Source organism: Lithobates pipiens, unplaced genomic scaffold, assembly GCF_037356315.1.
Source record: "Lithobates pipiens isolate NorthernLeopardFrog02 unplaced genomic scaffold, aLitPip1_a1.2 Scaffold_16, whole genome shotgun sequence".
In the NCBI taxonomy this organism is placed as follows: domain Eukaryota; kingdom Metazoa; phylum Chordata; class Amphibia; order Anura; family Ranidae; genus Lithobates; species Lithobates pipiens.
The window spans coordinates 202,592,065-202,604,114 of record NW_027507748.1 but is presented as its reverse complement, the minus strand read 5'-3'; the positions used below and the strand labels follow the sequence as shown (position 1 = coordinate 202,604,114).

The following is a 12,050-nucleotide window of genomic DNA, read 5'->3' as shown; positions in this document are numbered from 1 at the left end:
TCTGGCATGTTTCTTTTGCTTCCGAAAGAATGGTTTGTCAGTGATGACAGTATTTTCTTTATCTTTTTAACATATAAAGCACCATAATTTTTCCTTGGGTTCCGTGAGCGTTGTTTCAGTTTTGCAATTCCTCCAAGCGCAGAAGCCAAAGGAAAAACATTGGCAGCTACTGCGTGTCACACTGCAAATAATCTTCCCACATAGAAGTATAATGTCATTTTTTTCCTTTCCATCTGACAAATACAAAAAAAAAAAAAAGCATAGTTTTCAAAATAGACAAAAACACAAACTTGCAAACTCAGCTGTTTTTAAAACAAAAATAGACATTTAGCATTCAAACAACCACTCTGAATGAGTTCCCGCCAGCCATCTTCCCATCAGGAAAGATGACCAAGTCATTAAATGGTGGCAGCATCTGCAGAGAGCAGCACTGCCAACAGCAGTCCTAATGAGACAAGAACCCTAAAATTCATCATCGTGGAAGGTGAGTATGGACACTTTCGAGCACATTTCTCCCTTTGCATTCTACAGAAATGATCCCTGAAAATATAGTCTTACCTTGACAAATCAAAGATTTCAGCAACATTTTAATCACTATTCCTTCAACAAATTGTGAACATGTTTGTCAAAATCCAATGTAAACTACTTGTAGAAATCAAGTAGTAATAATTAATATGCCTGTTTGCCAATGTCCTATTCTAAAGAAAAATAATTTTGCAATTCTTTTCTCTCAAATTGTAACATTTCTTGATGCCTTATATTGGCTATCTTGATTCTTTTGGATGTCCTTTTGGTAAGCCGAGCAAAGTTTTAACAGCACCTCACAGTCTTGTTCAGCGCAGTAACAGGAGAAACTAAAACACAGATGGAGTATTTTTGTTTCCACCACTTTAAAAACAGAATGGTCTGGCATGTTTCTTTTGCTTCCGAAAGAATGGTTTGTCAGTGATGACAGTATTTTCTTTATCTTTTTAACATATAAAGCACCATCATTTTTCCTTGGGTTCCGTGAGCGTTGTTTCAGTTTTGCAATTCCTCCAAGCGCAGAAGCCAAAGGAAAAACATTGGCAGCTACTGCGTGTCACACTGCAAATAATCTTCCCACATAGAAGTATAATGTCATTTTTTTCCTTTCCATCTGACAAATACAAAAAAAAAAAAAAAAAGCATAGTTTTCAAAATAGACAAAAACACAAACTTGCAAACTCAGCTGTTTTTAAAACAAAAATAGACATTTAGCATTCAAACAACCACTCTGAATGAGTTCCCGCCAGCCATCTTCCCATCAGGAAAGATGACCAAGTCATCAAATGGTGGCAGCATCTGCAGAGAGCAGCACTGCCAACAGCAGTCCTAATGAGACAAGAACCCTAAAATTCATCATCGTGGAAGGTGAGTATGGACACTTTCGAGCACATTTCTCCCTTTGCATTCTACAGAAATGATCCCTGAAAATATAGTCCTACCTTGACAAATCAAAGATTTCAGCAACATTTTAATCACTATTCCTTCAACAAATTGTGAACATGTTTGTCAAAATCCAATGTAAACTACTTGTAGAAATCAAGTAGTAATAATTAATATGCCTGTTTGCCAATGTCCTATTCTAAAGAAAAATAATTTTGCAATTCTTTTCTCTCAAATTGTAACATTTCTTGATGCCTTATATTGGCTATCTTGATTCTTTTGGATGTCCTTTTGGTAAGCCGAGCAAAGTTTTAACAGCACCTCACAGTCTTGTTCAGCGCAGTAACAGGAGAAACTAAAACACAGATGGAGTATTTTGTTTCCACCACTTTAAAAACAGAATGGTCTGGCATGTTTCTTTTGCTTCCCAAAGAATGGTTTGTCAGTGATGACAGTATTTTCTTTATCTTTTTAACATATAAAGCACCATAATTTTTCCTTGGGTTCCGTGAGCGTTGTTTCAGTTTTGCAATTCCTCCAAGCGCAGAAGCCAAAGGAAAAACATTGGCAGCTACTGCGTGTCACACTGCAAATAATCTTCCCACATAGAAGTATAATGTCATTTTTTTCCTTTCCATCTGACAAATACAAAAAAAAAAAAAGCATAGTTTTCAAAATAGACAAAAACACAAACTTGCAAACTCAACTGTTTTTAAAACAAAAATAGACATTTAGCATTCAAACAACCACTCTGAATGAGTTCCCGCCAGCCATCTTCCCATCAGGAAAGATGACCAAGTCATCAAATGGTGGCAGCATCTGCAGAGAGCAGCACTGCCAACAGCAGTCCTAATGAGACAAGAACCCTAAAATTCATCATCGTGGAAGGTGAGTATGGACACTTTCGAGCACATTTCTCCCTTTGCATTCTACAGAAATGATCCCTGAAAATATAGTCCTACCTTGACAAATCAAAGATTTCAGCAACATTTTAATCACTATTCCTTCAACAAATTGTGAACATGTTTGTCAAAATCCAATGTAAACTACTTGTAGAAATCAAGTAGTAATAATTAATATGCCTGTTTGCCAATGTCCTATTCTAAAGAAAAATAATTTTGCAATTCTTTTCTCTCAAATTGTAACATTTCTTGATGCCTTATATTGGCTATCTTGATTCTTTTGGATGTCCTTTTGGTAAGCCGAGCAAAGTTTTAACAGCACCTCACAGTCTTGTTCAGCGCAGTAACAGGAGAAACTAAAACACAGATGGAGTATTTTGTTTCCACCACTTTAAAAACAGAATGGTCTGGCATGTTTCTTTTGCTTCCCAAAGAATGGTTTGTCAGTGATGACAGTATTTTCTTTATCTTTTTAACATATAAAGCACCATAATTTTTCCTTGGGTTCCGTGAGCGTTGTTTCAGTTTTGCAATTCCTCCAAGCGCAGAAGCCAAAGGAAAAACATTGGCAGCTACTGCGTGTCACACTGCAAATAATCTTCCCACATAGAAGTATAATGTCATTTTTTTCCTTTCCATCTGACAAATACAAAAAAAAAAAAAGCATAGTTTTCAAAATAGACAAAAACACAAACTTGCAAACTCAACTGTTTTTAAAACAAAAATAGACATTTAGCATTCAAACAACCACTCTGAATGAGTTCCCGCCAGCCATCTTCCCATCAGGAAAGATGACCAAGTCATCAAATGGTGGCAGCATCTGCAGAGAGCAGCACTGCCAACAGCAGTCCTAATGAGACAAGAACCCTAAAATTCATCATCGTGGAAGGTGAGTATGGACACTTTCGAGCACATTTCTCCCTTTGCATTCTACAGAAATGATCCCTGAAAATATAGTCCTACCTTGACAAATCAAAGATTTCAGCAACATTTTAATCACTATTCCTTCAACAAATTGTGAACATGTTTGTCAAAATCCAATGTAAACTACTTGTAGAAATCAAGTAGTAATAATTAATATGCCTGTTTGCCAATGTCCTATTCTAAAGAAAAATAATTTTGCAATTCTTTTCTCTCAAATTGTAACATTTCTTGATGCCTTATATTGGCTATCTTGATTCTTTTGGATGTCCTTTTGGTAAGCCGAGCAAAGTTTTAACAGCACCTCACAGTCTTGTTCAGCGCAGTAACAGGAGAAACTAAAACACAGATGGAGTATTTTTGTTTCCACCACTTTAAAAACAGAATGGTCTGGCATGTTTCTTTTGCTTCCGAAAGAATGGTTTGTCAGTGATGACAGTATTTTCTTTATCTTTTTAACATATAAAGCACCATAATTTTTCCTTGGGTTCCGTGAGCGTTGTTTCAGTTTTGCAATTCCTCCAAGCGCAGAAGCCAAAGGAAAAACATTGGCAGCTACTGCGTGTCACACTGCAAATAATCTTCCCACATAGAAGTATAATGTCATTTTTTTTCTTTCCATCTGACAAATACAAAAAAAAAAAAAAGCATAGTTTTCAAAATAGACAAAAACACAAACTTGCAAACTCAGCTGTTTTTAAAACAAAAATAGACATTTAGCATTCAAACAACCACTCTGAATGAGTTCCCGCCAGCCATCTTCCCATCAGGAAAGATGACCAAGTCATCAAATGGTGGCAGCATCTGCAGAGAGCAGCACTGCCAACAGCAGTCCTAATGAGACAAGAACCCTAAAATTCATCATCGTGGAAGGTGAGTATGGACACTTTCGAGCACATTTCTCCCTTTGCATTCTACAGAAATGATCCCTGAAAATATAGTCTTACCTTGACAAATCAAAGATTTCAGCAACATTTTAATCACTATTCCTTCAACAAATTGTGAACATGTTTGTCAAAATCCAATGTAAACTACTTGTAGAAATCAAGTAGTAATAATTAATATGCCTGTTTGCCAATGTCCTATTCTAAAGAAAAATAATTTTGCAATTCTTTTCTCTCAAATTGTAACATTTCTTGATGCCTTATATTGGCTATCTTGATTCTTTTGGATGTCCTTTTGGTAAGCCGAGCAAAGTTTTAACAGCACCTCACAGTCTTGTTCAGCGCAGTAACAGGAGAAACTAAAACACAGATGGAGTATTTTTGTTTCCACCACTTTAAAAACAGAATGGTCTGGCATGTTTCTTTTGCTTCCGAAAGAATGGTTTGTCAGTGATGACAGTATTTTCTTTATCTTTTTAACATATAAAGCACCATCATTTTTCCTTGGGTTCCGTGAGCGTTGTTTCAGTTTTGCAATTCCTCCAAGCGCAGAAGCCAAAGGAAAAACATTGGCAGCTACTGCGTGTCACACTGCAAATAATCTTCCCACATAGAAGTATAATGTCATTTTTTTCCTTTCCATCTGACAAATACAAAAAAAAAAAAAAAAAAGCATAGTTTTCAAAATAGACAAAAACACAAACTTGCAAACTCAGCTGTTTTTAAAACAAAAATAGACATTTAGCATTCAAACAACCACTCTGAATGAGTTCCCGCCAGCCATCTTCCCATCAGGAAAGATGACCAAGTCATCAAATGGTGGCAGCATCTGCAGAGAGCAGCACTGCCAACAGCAGTCCTAATGAGACAAGAACCCTAAAATTCATCATCGTGGAAGGTGAGTATGGACACTTTCGAGCACATTTCTCCCTTTGCATTCTACAGAAATGATCCCTGAAAATATAGTCCTACCTTGACAAATCAAAGATTTCAGCAACATTTTAATCACTATTCCTTCAACAAATTGTGAACATGTTTGTCAAAATCCAATGTAAACTACTTGTAGAAATCAAGTAGTAATAATTAATATGCCTGTTTGCCAATGTCCTATTCTAAAGAAAAATAATTTTGCAATTCTTTTCTCTCAAATTGTAACATTTCTTGATGCCTTATATTGGCTATCTTGATTCTTTTGGATGTCCTTTTGGTAAGCCGAGCAAAGTTTTAACAGCACCTCACAGTCTTGTTCAGCGCAGTAACAGGAGAAACTAAAACACAGATGGAGTATTTTTGTTTCCACCACTTTAAAAACAGAATGGTCTGGCATGTTTCTTTTGCTTCCCAAAGAATGGTTTGTCAGTGATGACAGTATTTTCTTTATCTTTTTAACATATAAAGCACCATAATTTTTCCTTGGGTTCCGTGAGCGTTGTTTCAGTTTTGCAATTCCTCCAAGCGCAGAAGCCAAAGGAAAAACATTGGCAGCTACTGCGTGTCACACTGCAAATAATCTTCCCACATAGAAGTATAATGTCATTTTTTTCCTTTCCATCTGACAAATACAGAAAAAAAAAAAGCATAGTTTTCAAAATAGACAAAAACACAAACTTGCAAACTCAGCTGTTTTTAAAACAAAAATAGACATTTAGCATTCAAACAACCACTCTGAATGAGTTCCCGCCAGCCATCTTCCCATCAGGAAAGATGACCAAGTCATCAAATGGTGGCAGCATCTGCAGAGAGCAGCACTGCCAACAGCAGTCCTAATGAGACAAGAACCCTAAAATTCATCATCGTGGAAGGTGAGTATGGACACTTTCGAGCACATTTCTCCCTTTGCATTCTACAGAAATGATCCCTGAAAATATAGTCCTACCTTGACAAATCAAAGATTTCAGCAACATTTTAATCACTATTCCTTCAACAAATTGTGAACATGTTTGTCAAAATCCAATGTAAACTACTTGTAGAAATCAAGTAGTAATAATTAATATGCCTGTTTGCCAATGTCCTATTCTAAAGAAAAATAATTTTGCAATTCTTTTCTCTCAAATTGTAACATTTCTTGATGCCTTATATTGGCTATCTTGATTCTTTTGGATGTCCTTTTGGTAAGCCGAGCAAAGTTTTAACAGCACCTCACAGTCTTGTTCAGCGCAGTAACAGGAGAAACTAAAACACAGATGGAGTATTTTTGTTTCCACCACTTTAAAAACAGAATGGTCTGGCATGTTTCTTTTGCTTCCGAAAGAATGGTTTGTCAGTGATGACAGTATTTTCTTTATCTTTTTAACATATAAAGCACCATAATTTTTCCTTGGGTTCCGTGAGCGTTGTTTCAGTTTTGCAATTCCTCCAAGCGCAGAAGCCAAAGGAAAAACATTGGCAGCTACTGCGTGTCACACTGCAAATAATCTTCCCACATAGAAGTATAATGTCATTTTTTTCCTTTCCATCTGACAAATACAAAAAAAAAAAAAAAAGCATAGTTTTCAAAATAGACAAAAGCACAAACTTGCAAACTCAGCTGTTTTTAAAACAAAAATAGACATTTAGCATTCAAACAACCACTCTGAATGAGTTCCCGCCAGCCATCTTCCCATCAGGAAAGATGACCAAGTCATCAAATGGTGGCAGCATCTGCAGAGAGCAGCACTGCCAACAGCAGTCCTAATGAGACAAGAACCCTAAAATTCATCATCGTGGAAGGTGAGCATGGACACTTTCGAGCACATTTCTCCCTTTGCATTCTACAGAAATGATCCCTGAAAATATAGTCCTACCTTGACAAATAAAAGATTTCAGCAACATTTTAATCACTATTCCTTCAACAAATTGTGAACATGTTTGTCAAAATCCAATGTAAACTACTTGTAGAAATCAAGTAGTAATAATTAATATGCCTGTTTGCCAATGTCCTATTCTAAAGAAAAATAATTTTGCAATTCTTTTCTCTCAAATTGTAACATTTCTTGATGCCTTATATTGGCTATCTTGATTCTTTTGGATGTCCTTTTGGTAAGCCGAGCAAAGTTTTAACAGCACCTCACAGTCTTGTTCAGCGCAGTAACAGGAGAAACTAAAACACAGATGGAGTATTTTTGTTTCCACCACTTTAAAAACAGAATGGTCTGGCATGTTTCTTTTGCTTCCGAAAGAATGGTTTGTCAGTGATGACAGTATTTTCTTTATCTTTTTAACATATAAAGCACCATAATTTTTCCTTGGGTTCCGTGAGCGTTGTTTCAGTTTTGCAATTCCTCCAAGCGCAGAAGCCAAAGGAAAAACATTGGCAGCTACTGCGTGTCACACTGCAAATAATCTTCCCACATAGAAGTATAATGTCATTTTTTTCCTTTCCATCTGACAAATACAAAAAAAAAAAAAGCATAGTTTTCAAAATAGACAAAAACACAAACTTGCAAACTCAACTGTTTTTAAAACAAAAATAGACATTTAGCATTCAAACAACCACTCTGAATGAGTTCCCGCCAGCCATCTTCCCATCAGGAAAGATGACCAAGTCATCAAATGGTGGCAGCATCTGCAGAGAGCAGCACTGCCAACAGCAGTCCTAATGAGACAAGAACCCTAAAATTCATCATCGTGGAAGGTGAGTATGGACACTTTCGAGCACATTTCTCCCTTTGCATTCTACAGAAATGATCCCTGAAAATATAGTCCTACCTTGACAAATCAAAGATTTCAGCAACATTTTAATCACTATTCCTTCAACAAATTGTGAACATGTTTGTCAAAATCCAATGTAAACTACTTGTAGAAATCAAGTAGTAATAATTAATATGCCTGTTTGCCAATGTCCTATTCTAAAGAAAAATAATTTTGCAATTCTTTTCTCTCAAATTGTAACATTTCTTGATGCCTTATATTGGCTATCTTGATTCTTTTGGATGTCCTTTTGGTAAGCCGAGCAAAGTTTTAACAGCACCTCACAGTCTTGTTCAGCGCAGTAACAGGAGAAACTAAAACACAGATGGAGTATTTTTGTTTCCACCACTTTAAAAACAGAATGGTCTGGCATGTTTCTTTTGCTTCCGAAAGAATGGTTTGTCAGTGATGACAGTATTTTCTTTATCTTTTTAACATATAAAGCACCATAATTTTTCCTTGGGTTCCGTGAGCGTTGTTTCAGTTTTGCAATTCCTCCAAGCGCAGAAGCCAAAGGAAAAACATTGGCAGCTACTGCGTGTCACACTGCAAATAATCTTCCCACATAGAAGTATAATGTCATTTTTTTCCTTTCCATCTGACAAATACAAAAAAAAAAAAAAGCATAGTTTTCAAAATAGACAAAAACACAAACTTGCAAACTCAGCTGTTTTTAAAACAAAAATAGACATTTAGCATTCAAACAACCACTCTGAATGAGTTCCCGCCAGCCATCTTCCCATCAGGAAAGATGACCAAGTCATCAAATGGTGGCAGCATCTGCAGAGAGCAGCACTGCCAACAGCAGTCCTAATGAGACAAGAACCCTAAAATTCATCATCGTGGAAGGTGAGTATGGACACTTTCGAGCACATTTCTCCCTTTGCATTCTACAGAAATGATCCCTGAAAATATAGTCCTACCTTGACAAATCAAAGATTTCAGCAACATTTTAATCACTATTCCTTTAACAAATTGTGAACATGTTTGTCAAAATCCAATGTAAACTACTTGTAGAAATCAAGTAGTAATAATTAATATGCCTGTTTGCCAATGTCCTATTCTAAAGAAAAATAATTTTGCAATTCTTTTCTCTCAAATTGTAACATTTCTTGATGCCTTATATTGGCTATCTTGATTCTTTTGGATGTCCTTTTGGTAAGCCGAGCAAAGTTTTAACAGCACCTCACAGTCTTGTTCAGCGCAGTAACAGGAGAAACTAAAACACAGATGGAGTATTTTTGTTTCCACCACTTTAAAAACAGAATGGTCTGGCATGTTTCTTTTGCTTCCGAAAGAATGGTTTGTCAGTGATGACAGTATTTTCTTTATCTTTTTAACATATAAAGCACCATAATTTTTCCTTGGGTTCCGTGAGCGTTGTTTCAGTTTTGCAATTCCTCCAAGCGCAGAAGCCAAAGGAAAAACATTGGCAGCTACTGCGTGTCACACTGCAAATAATCTTCCCACATAGAAGTATAATGTCATTTTTTTCCTTTCCATCTGACAAATACAAAAAAAAAAAAAAGCATAGTTTTCAAAATAGACAAAAACACAAACTTGCAAACTCAGCTGTTTTTAAAACAAAAATAGACATTTAGCATTCAAACAACCACTCTGAATGAGTTCCCGCCAGCCATCTTCCCATCAGGAAAGATGACCAAGTCATTAAATGGTGGCAGCATCTGCAGAGAGCAGCACTGCCAACAGCAGTCCTAATGAGACAAGAACCCTAAAATTCATCATCGTGGAAGGTGAGTATGGACACTTTCGAGCACATTTCTCCCTTTGCATTCTACAGAAATGATCCCTGAAAATATAGTCTTACCTTGACAAATCAAAGATTTCAGCAACATTTTAATCACTATTCCTTCAACAAATTGTGAACATGTTTGTCAAAATCCAATGTAAACTACTTGTAGAAATCAAGTAGTAATAATTAATATGCCTGTTTGCCAATGTCCTATTCTAAAGAAAAATAATTTTGCAATTCTTTTCTCTCAAATTGTAACATTTCTTGATGCCTTATATTGGCTATCTTGATTCTTTTGGATGTCCTTTTGGTAAGCCGAGCAAAGTTTTAACAGCACCTCACAGTCTTGTTCAGCGCAGTAACAGGAGAAACTAAAACACAGATGGAGTATTTTTGTTTCCACCACTTTAAAAACAGAATGGTCTGGCATGTTTCTTTTGCTTCCGAAAGAATGGTTTGTCAGTGATGACAGTATTTTCTTTATCTTTTTAACATATAAAGCACCATCATTTTTCCTTGGGTTCCGTGAGCGTTGTTTCAGTTTTGCAATTCCTCCAAGCGCAGAAGCCAAAGGAAAAACATTGGCAGCTACTGCGTGTCACACTGCAAATAATCTTCCCACATAGAAGTATAATGTCATTTTTTTCCTTTCCATCTGACAAATACAAAAAAAAAAAAAAAAAGCATAGTTTTCAAAATAGACAAAAACACAAACTTGCAAACTCAGCTGTTTTTAAAACAAAAATAGACATTTAGCATTCAAACAACCACTCTGAATGAGTTCCCGCCAGCCATCTTCCCATCAGGAAAGATGACCAAGTCATCAAATGGTGGCAGCATCTGCAGAGAGCAGCACTGCCAACAGCAGTCCTAATGAGACAAGAACCCTAAAATTCATCATCGTGGAAGGTGAGTATGGACACTTTCGAGCACATTTCTCCCTTTGCATTCTACAGAAATGATCCCTGAAAATATAGTCCTACCTTGACAAATCAAAGATTTCAGCAACATTTTAATCACTATTCCTTCAACAAATTGTGAACATGTTTGTCAAAATCCAATGTAAACTACTTGTAGAAATCAAGTAGTAATAATTAATATGCCTGTTTGCCAATGTCCTATTCTAAAGAAAAATAATTTTGCAATTCTTTTCTCTCAAATTGTAACATTTCTTGATGCCTTATATTGGCTATCTTGATTCTTTTGGATGTCCTTTTGGTAAGCCGAGCAAAGTTTTAACAGCACCTCACAGTCTTGTTCAGCGCAGTAACAGGAGAAACTAAAACACAGATGGAGTATTTTGTTTCCACCACTTTAAAAACAGAATGGTCTGGCATGTTTCTTTTGCTTCCCAAAGAATGGTTTGTCAGTGATGACAGTATTTTCTTTATCTTTTTAACATATAAAGCACCATAATTTTTCCTTGGGTTCCGTGAGCGTTGTTTCAGTTTTGCAATTCCTCCAAGCGCAGAAGCCAAAGGAAAAACATTGGCAGCTACTGCGTGTCACACTGCAAATAATCTTCCCACATAGAAGTATAATGTCATTTTTTTCCTTTCCATCTGACAAATACAAAAAAAAAAAAAGCATAGTTTTCAAAATAGACAAAAACACAAACTTGCAAACTCAACTGTTTTTAAAACAAAAATAGACATTTAGCATTCAAACAACCACTCTGAATGAGTTCCCGCCAGCCATCTTCCCATCAGGAAAGATGACCAAGTCATCAAATGGTGGCAGCATCTGCAGAGAGCAGCACTGCCAACAGCAGTCCTAATGAGACAAGAACCCTAAAATTCATCATCGTGGAAGGTGAGTATGGACACTTTCGAGCACATTTCTCCCTTTGCATTCTACAGAAATGATCCCTGAAAATATAGTCCTACCTTGACAAATCAAAGATTTCAGCAACATTTTAATCACTATTCCTTCAACAAATTGTGAACATGTTTGTCAAAATCCAATGTAAACTACTTGTAGAAATCAAGTAGTAATAATTAATATGCCTGTTTGCCAATGTCCTATTCTAAAGAAAAATAATTTTGCAATTCTTTTCTCTCAAATTGTAACATTTCTTGATGCCTTATATTGGCTATCTTGATTCTTTTGGATGTCCTTTTGGTAAGCCGAGCAAAGTTTTAACAGCACCTCACAGTCTTGTTCAGCGCAGTAACAGGAGAAACTAAAACACAGATGGAGTATTTTTGTTTCCACCACTTTAAAAACAGAATGGTCTGGCATGTTTCTTTTGCTTCCGAAAGAATGGTTTGTCAGTGATGACAGTATTTTCTTTATCTTTTTAACATATAAAGCACCATAATTTTTCCTTGGGTTCCGTGAGCGTTGTTTCAGTTTTGCAATTCCTCCAAGCGCAGAAGCCAAAGGAAAAACATTGGCAGCTACTGCGTGTCACACTGCAAATAATCTTCCCACATAGAAGTATAATGTCATTTTTTTTCTTTCCATCTGACAAATACAAAAAAAAAAAAAAGCATAGTTTTCAAAATAGACAAA

General features: G+C 36.1%; 13 non-coding genes across 13 annotated transcripts; all 13 read right to left on the bottom strand.

Annotated features, from left to right (window-relative positions):
- Nucleotides 1–341: 341 nt before the first annotated feature.
- Nucleotides 342–556, bottom strand: LOC143984872 (small nucleolar RNA U3). Its single transcript, XR_013275211.1, has one exon. It is a non-coding gene; the product is annotated as a small nucleolar RNA U3 (small nucleolar RNA).
- Nucleotides 557–1,249: 693 nt separating this feature from the next.
- LOC143984611 (small nucleolar RNA U3) lies at nt 1,250–1,464 on the bottom strand. Its single transcript, XR_013274985.1, has one exon. It is a non-coding gene; the product is annotated as a small nucleolar RNA U3 (small nucleolar RNA).
- A 688-nt stretch (nt 1,465–2,152) lies between these two features.
- Nucleotides 2,153–2,367, bottom strand: LOC143984610 (small nucleolar RNA U3). The gene has a single exon (XR_013274984.1). It is a non-coding gene; the product is annotated as a small nucleolar RNA U3 (small nucleolar RNA).
- Nucleotides 2,368–3,055: 688 nt separating this feature from the next.
- Nucleotides 3,056–3,270, bottom strand: LOC143984609 (small nucleolar RNA U3). The gene has a single exon (XR_013274983.1). It is a non-coding gene; the product is annotated as a small nucleolar RNA U3 (small nucleolar RNA).
- Nucleotides 3,271–3,960: 690 nt separating this feature from the next.
- LOC143984520 (small nucleolar RNA U3) lies at nt 3,961–4,175 on the bottom strand. The gene has a single exon (XR_013274906.1). It is a non-coding gene; the product is annotated as a small nucleolar RNA U3 (small nucleolar RNA).
- Nucleotides 4,176–4,869: 694 nt separating this feature from the next.
- Nucleotides 4,870–5,084, bottom strand: LOC143984608 (small nucleolar RNA U3). The gene has a single exon (XR_013274982.1). It is a non-coding gene; the product is annotated as a small nucleolar RNA U3 (small nucleolar RNA).
- A 689-nt stretch (nt 5,085–5,773) lies between these two features.
- On the bottom strand, nt 5,774–5,988 carry LOC143984607 (small nucleolar RNA U3). Its single transcript, XR_013274981.1, has one exon. It is a non-coding gene; the product is annotated as a small nucleolar RNA U3 (small nucleolar RNA).
- Nucleotides 5,989–6,680: 692 nt separating this feature from the next.
- Nucleotides 6,681–6,895, bottom strand: LOC143984774 (small nucleolar RNA U3). The gene has a single exon (XR_013275126.1). It is a non-coding gene; the product is annotated as a small nucleolar RNA U3 (small nucleolar RNA).
- Nucleotides 6,896–7,584: 689 nt separating this feature from the next.
- LOC143984605 (small nucleolar RNA U3) lies at nt 7,585–7,799 on the bottom strand. Its single transcript, XR_013274980.1, has one exon. It is a non-coding gene; the product is annotated as a small nucleolar RNA U3 (small nucleolar RNA).
- A 690-nt stretch (nt 7,800–8,489) lies between these two features.
- On the bottom strand, nt 8,490–8,704 carry LOC143984604 (small nucleolar RNA U3). The gene has a single exon (XR_013274979.1). It is a non-coding gene; the product is annotated as a small nucleolar RNA U3 (small nucleolar RNA).
- Nucleotides 8,705–9,394: 690 nt separating this feature from the next.
- LOC143984870 (small nucleolar RNA U3) lies at nt 9,395–9,609 on the bottom strand. The gene has a single exon (XR_013275210.1). It is a non-coding gene; the product is annotated as a small nucleolar RNA U3 (small nucleolar RNA).
- Nucleotides 9,610–10,302: 693 nt separating this feature from the next.
- LOC143984602 (small nucleolar RNA U3) lies at nt 10,303–10,517 on the bottom strand. Its single transcript, XR_013274978.1, has one exon. It is a non-coding gene; the product is annotated as a small nucleolar RNA U3 (small nucleolar RNA).
- Nucleotides 10,518–11,205: 688 nt separating this feature from the next.
- On the bottom strand, nt 11,206–11,420 carry LOC143984601 (small nucleolar RNA U3). Its single transcript, XR_013274977.1, has one exon. It is a non-coding gene; the product is annotated as a small nucleolar RNA U3 (small nucleolar RNA).
- Nucleotides 11,421–12,050: the final 630 nt, after the last annotated feature.